This window comes from Bactrocera latifrons, unplaced genomic scaffold, assembly GCF_001853355.1.
Source record: "Bactrocera latifrons isolate USDA-ARS-PBARC rearing strain unplaced genomic scaffold, ASM185335v1 scaffold_99, whole genome shotgun sequence".
Classification (NCBI taxonomy): domain Eukaryota; kingdom Metazoa; phylum Arthropoda; class Insecta; order Diptera; family Tephritidae; genus Bactrocera; species Bactrocera latifrons.
In genome coordinates, this window is record NW_017537700.1 from 1,048,620 (window position 1) to 1,056,068 (window position 7,449).

A 7,449-nucleotide genomic window follows, 5' to 3' on the forward strand; every position below is an offset into this window, starting at 1 on the left:
TCCACGTCTCCAAGAAAGACATACATACTCAAGTATTTGTGTATTTACAATTACTTTGTTTACAATACTTACAAAAATACAATAATTACAAAAATAAGTAATTACTGCATAAATACATATTCGTACATAGTACATAAATACATATATACATTATACGTACTTAGTTACGCTCCACGCTCGTTTTAGTCTTTCTCCACCCCTCTAAAGATCAGACACAAACACTTGTTCTTTTTTCTGTAGAAAATTTGCTCTTTACTATAAACTATGACTACTCGAAAACACTGCATAGTTTTAATTACATACTTACATACAAACTATGTACTTAGGCATTAGTTGAAATGTTTAAATTTTCCCAAAATGCTTGTGAGTTTTATTTTTAAATTTTCTTTTCAAAAATGTTTGTAGTATTAATTAGTAAGCATTGTAATTCAACAAGGACCTTTATTTATTTGTTTTTATTTTTTATTTTTTTGTTTTTAGCAATAAAAATATTTATTTATTACTCAGTAATCATATATGTATTGTGTAATGCAAAGAAAAAAGACGTAGTTATTAATTGTTAATTAATTTTTTTAGTACTAGTATTAAAAAAAAATAATAATAATAATTTTTAAATATTCAAATAAAAGCGTGAGTGATTAGTGCAAGCACTAGAACTTAGTGTAACATGCAAGTTAAGTAAAAATATATCATTTATAAAAGAAAATTCGAAGCATTGCATGCGTTTTGGCTTCAAAGACGTAGAATAAACGCWAAAATTTACACTTAGTAGTGAAATGTGGCAACAATGCAATTTTCTGGTTTGTGTGCGAGTGGTGCAAAGCGGCAAGCTTTCGGTTAGTGAAGAATACTTTTATCGTTTTTGTTAAATTATTTCTCAAAAATAAAATTATATTTCAATTTAAAGCAAACAATTATTATTATTATTACCAAAAATTTAATTTTCAAAGCATGTAATACATCTGCACTTGTTTATTTAATTAAGCGAAAGCTCTGCGCTTGTATTGAGGGTAGGTGATTTCGAAATATTTTATTTTGTTCCAAAAAGACATTTTTATCCTACAGAAACCAATCCCATATATCAGCTGGGACTGATAATACGRTCTTTTTCTTTCCAAGTCCGAAAGATCTGAGACTAAATATTGCTTACGTTTATTATTTCGTAGAGAGATGATAATCTCAATATGTCTTATACAAATATTTTGAATTTTATTCGATATTTCTAATTGAAAAGTTCAAAGTTTAGTTCTCAATATTAGAATTTAGACAAGGTGGAAATCAACGTTTTTATATTCCTATTTCCAAAAGGTCCTAGAAGCTACTTATCAGCTTTAGCCTTTTAAAGATGATTAGAAATAATTGACTGCAGCTGGTCAAAAAACAAATCGTTTATATAGGTCTCTCGATATTCCATCATGGAAGCCAAACTAAGTGGATGCATATGATACCAAAATATTATCAAAAACTATAACCAGTCCGATAACTGTCCGTCCTTGCAATAAGGTTTCTGTGACTTTTAGTGAATATTCATAAACCAAAAATGTCTTTCTTGTKTCTTTCAATTGCCCTCATCACATGCACAGCGCTGTTAAATATTTTATTTAGCCACTTATAAAAACCAAAAACCGACAACACAAATAAATATATAAAATTAATATTAAGCATGCAAAAAATTAAAAAAACTACCTAAAAAATGTAAGAGAAGAAAGTAAAGATAAATTAAATCGTTTCAATTAAAATCAAAAACATCTTATTATAAATAAATAATGAAATATTTTAAATTCACTACGAGAAACTACGCTTAATCAAGTACTTATACTTATATCACTTTTACAACCGTTATCTACACCTAAGTACTTTTAAGAATTATTGTCACAAGCTAAAAAAGTAACGATTGTTAGGAAGGGAAGAAAGTTACTCATACGCCATAGTCGACATTCAAACGTTGGCACTGTTTACGTTTTACATCGTACATTTATGATATTTGACGTAACTTAAAAAAAATCGTAAAAATTTTCGAAAAAGTTTTCCAAAATTTTCACTAAAGCTCAAAAATTTGTTTTCCTAAATTTTCACTAGAACTTCAAATTTTTTAAATGATATAAATAATCAGAAAGGTAGCATTTTTGTCATATATTTGCCAGTGACCAGACACAAAATATATTGCACTAAARTTTTTTGAAAAAATTCAAGCCACTCATAATCTTCTTTTAAGCATTGAAATACTTAATAGGAAATGAATTTCTAAGTCAATATCAAATACYAGTTGGAAGATAGAAATGTGCCTGCAAAATATTCGAAATACCTTTTGTATTTCTATTCACATAGGCATACAGTGTTCGATTATCAAGCATTTGCTATTTAAAAAAAACTGTTGAAGACGTAATGTTAATAAAATTAGTCAAAATTATGAAAAAATTATTGTACACACATAAACATGCATATACTTATTTTATTATAATTTAAGTCTTAGTAGATAAGACAATTGGCGAATTTATAAATTATTTATTTTATTTAGGAAAAAAAATAAATATTCCCAAAATATATTTTTTACACAAACAAAGAAAACTCAATTATTATTATTTGATTTYTTTTAGTGCAAAAATAGCCATTGTAACCAATGTATATTTGACGACAGAAAGAATTTTAAATTTGTTGAAACTGTCTATTAGTGATATAATTTTTAAATTGTTTGGTAATTTGTAGCGCTTTTTCTCGGTTTCATTAATTTTAATTACRTACGGCTTGTGCTTTTAAAGCTAAATGCACGCCTGAGGAGCCTTGAATATTTACGCCACGAATCTTGTGCTATGATTTTCAGTGCATCAGAGTTGAACGGAAAAAATGAACGTTTCGAAAATGGTGAGTTTCGTATTTTCAAAAATATTTATAKTTTTTTTAATTTATGCAGTTGTTGCTTAGTTATCACTTGCTTATATTGTACACTTATCTATGCTTTTTACTTAAATTTCAATAATTAAGCACTATTTATTTACTTCTTGTAAATATTGACATTATGCCTTTTACATATTTTTAAGTGTTTTTTCTTCAAGTTTTTTATTAAAAAGTAATTATTAAATATATTTAATTTCATTTTGACTTACAACTTCAGACCATTTTTGAGACAATTATTCTGTAGTTTACTCTAACGTGTCTGCTAAAAGGAGCAGTTAGTTGAGGTTATATAAATACCTGAAATTGCGAGTGTGAAGCATCCAAGCAAATTTGTTAATAAGGACTATCATTTTATACGCGCGTTAAGCTTTCAACATTTTTAATCTTTATTTATATTTGATTAAAATAAGAACTGAAGAAACTGTTAAAAAATAACTATACCTTTCATATACAAAATATTGCATTATTTTTTAGACACCGCTTACGCGTTATAGCCGAGGTTCTTCTCCCCTGCTCTTACCAATGAAATGGTTTTTGCTCTCATAAAAATTGATGACAAAAAAGTATAAAGAACGCAACTATTGTGTTTACGTCCACTCGGCTGACTCGGTTTAAACAGTCAAGTATTATTAATGTTTTCCATTAATTTACTAATCTGTTACATCAGAAACTCAATAAGTTAGTGCATTCATCRTTTTATTATTTACCGAACCTAATTCTAAATATTAATTAATCACATTATATTCACTGGCAACAAAAATTAAATTATAATTATTATTATTTTGCCTTCAAACTATTTAACTTTATATTCCTTCAAACTGCACAGAGGGTGCATAATTTAAAAAATTATTTATCGATAACAAAGTGAAATTATTTAATTTCCTCGCTAAAAATGCCTGTTTTGCTTATTTCTCAATGAATTGTTTTATCAAAAAATCTTAAAATAATTTTTAAATAAAATTAAAATTTATTTTTTTTATATATTTATGTATACATCCGCAAATCTTTTATGTTTTTTCCATTGTACACTCTAAATATTATATGTTATATACAGTTTTTCCTCTACCTTAATTATTTTTTTCTAACTAAAAATTTATGTTTCGCTCATTTATTAATGAAATTTTTAATTTTTTTATAGTTATTTATTTAGACCTGATAATTATTTTAAACAAAATTTTTATATATTTTTAAGAATTCATGTACATATGTAAATACATATTGCATTAGCTGCGCAAAATATTTTCTCCCATACAAATATTTTGAGTTCTTTCCGCACTGCACTCTAAATATTGTAAGTTTAATTCTTTTACCTCTAAATTAATTTTTTTTTTTTGCTGAAATGCACTGCTTCTAAGCAATGTTTGAGCTCCTCACTGCACCTAGAAACGAACCTTATGGCAATAACTCTATATTTAATACATATCCCGTTAATTCTGCCAAACTCGTTACTACACAACTTCAACAAAATACAAAAAGTTTAATTAATTGTAGCAGTTAATGAAAAATTTAGCATGAAATTAAATCGAATTTTCGCAAACTACTAATTACTAACTAATAAATGCCCGTTACAAACTAACAGCCACAACTACTTTCGTAACCAGTCATAACATTACCAAAAAAAATTGCTCTATCAATCAAAGCTCCTCTCAAGCGACACCCGAATACGCTAAACAAAAACAACATCCCCAAAACAAACTCTGACTCAGCCCGTACTTCATTGTAGTGACGTAGTCAACCGTTCATCCAACCCGTATCCTCAACCATCCGACGCTCCTGCTCTACGTGCTATGAAGAGTAAATTTTTACTATAGGCCTAGGAACACGCGTGCGCGCCTCGTTTTGCTATTTTTTTTACAAAAACAATAATATTAGTTGTACTAATTTGCTGCTTGAATTGCGTAGTACTTATGCAAAAGCTAGTAAGAAAAGTCGTTAAGAAACATATAACCAAAAAATTTATATTGGCAAAAAGCTAACGGTGACAGCAAGCTTGTTGGCAAGTTGTTGTAATGGTAAACGTAATTGCGTAACTTATTTTATAAGTGATATGAACGAACCATAGATTCCTCACAATGCAAAAAGCACTGAATATTTGACTTCTAATTTTTTTCCAAAACAACAAAAAACACATTTCGATGTTGTTGTTAATGATCAATGATTTACATTACAAAAAGCAAAAATAAAAATTATACAAAATATTAACATTGAATGTGAAATAAATACAAAATATTGGTTTAAAAATTATTTCAAATTTATGTAATGCAAATGATGATGTTTTTTCGTTCATCAAAGATGTGAGAAGATGTGGTTTTGATTTCTAAACAAACACTTATTATTTTCTCAATACTTTATATGTTTAACTATTTATGTGTATTTGTGCTAATTTTTATATTTTTATAAATGTAACTCATAATTAACGCTTTTACTTTGTGATCACTTGAGTTGTGCATTTCTTACTTTCAATTAACAACATCCTAATAAGTACAACCGCATTTACACTCATAACACATAATGCTGTTATTTATTGTGTCACACAAATTTTAAAAATTATTATTGTTTATTATTTGTTGCGTGTAATTCGGTTCAGTTATTGTGTAAAGTAGCGTGTGCGTCCGCCCTTAATGCTGGCCACACGTCATTCATACAACTGAACCTATGAAACACCCACTTACTCTCATACTCAAGCTCACTCTCTTATCTCTCTTTTAACGTGTTTCCATTAACACTTTGAGTCATTTTTAATTTGCCGCACACGCGCTGTTGCTAAAAAAAAAATTTTCTGTTTTTTAAAAAATGCTGCTCAATATTATTGAGCTTTTCCATATACCACGTGCAACACATACTTTCTTCATACATTTTAACAACTCGCTCTTTCACTCTATAACTCTCTATATATGTCTATTTCTCTCTTTTTGTCTATCTAACTGTATAAGTATCTGTCTCGCTTTGTTTCTCTCACACGTGCCACAATTTAAACCAAACCATTTTATATTTCAAAATACATACTTTTTACAAATTTCATTCCAAATTCATCTAAAACAGTGAAAGAAGAACGAAAAATATTATTTTTCTTAATTACTTKCAATTGGTTAATTTGTTTACAACAATTAAAAATATAATAAAATCAAAAATCAGTCAATGAAAAAGTCAAATGAAAATGAAAGAAATGTGTTGGAAGCGTTTCTTCTCTCCCTTGCGACCGAACGTCGCTTGCAAGCGAGAGAAAAAATACTTTCGTGCACATTTTTCAATTCGAGTGTAACGAAAAAATAATAATTTGAAAAATTTTGCAATTTGCGCTTTGAGAGAGAAACAAGCAATAAATATTTCAATAAAGTCAACACAAAATGAAATCCTAAAGAAAAGATCACTGAAAGCGAAGAAAAAGAAGAAAAGTGCTTTTTCACATACGATGCCAATGGTCTGACTTAAATTTTTTCATCATGTACCACCATCGCAACCATGTGCAARCCAACCAACCGACAACAGCGTATATGTATGTACATATATACTTTTAACTACTACTATATGCTACATAATATAAAATAAATATATAAAAACATATAAGCTTATAAGAAGCAAACTTAACTTAACTACGAATGCCACGACAAAACAGCTGCAAGCCAAAGCTAAAAAAATCTTTAAAAATGCGCTTCAAAGCAGAAATATTTTAACTTGCTGCTTAGCCGTTGAAAGCTTCGACGCTAAACTTTTAAGCTCACACACACACAAGAAGACCAGACACACAAACACATATGCTAAATCACACACACATACATATACCACATATACAGTCACATGTGAATAACCACATTTGTACAAATCAACACATGCATAAAATTAAGAATTCAAGTTTACTTTTATGAGCTTTCAACGTTAACCCTAAAAATCGCATTAACAAGAGAAYAACAGCTGAGTTACCCCGCACGCCAGCGCAAAACACACACAACAGCAGCAAACACAAGCAGCAGCTTTTGAACCGACAGCGAAAAGCTCAACAAATGAAAGCTCCACTCCCCGAAGCTTCTACAACGTGAAACAGATTTTAATAGAATTAAAATTTAACTATGTTGTAATATGTAAAAAAATTTTAAACCCTCAAAAAAAGTTAATTTTTTCCCAAAGCTCAACAAAGCTTTTACGACGTGGAACGGATTTTAATAGAATTAAAATTAATTATGTTGTATTTAAAAAAATGTCAAACCCTCAAAAAAGTTTATGTTTTTTCAAAAGCTGCGCAAAGCTTTCGCTAATTTCTTAGAATTTAAATTGAAATTAAATTATGTTGTTTWATTTAAAAAAAATATTAAAACTTTAAAATATTTTTTGTTTGTTTTTACAAAATTAAATAAATGAAAGCTCCACAGAACAAAGCTTTAACGACGTGAAACAGATTTGAATTGAATTTAAATAGAATTATGTTGTATTTAAAATATGTTAAATCCTAAAATATTTTGATTTTTTTCAAATGCCCGACTAAGCTTTCACGTTGTGGAGCAAAAGTCCGAATTAAAATTTAATTATGTTGTTGTATAGTATTTAAAAATAGTTTAT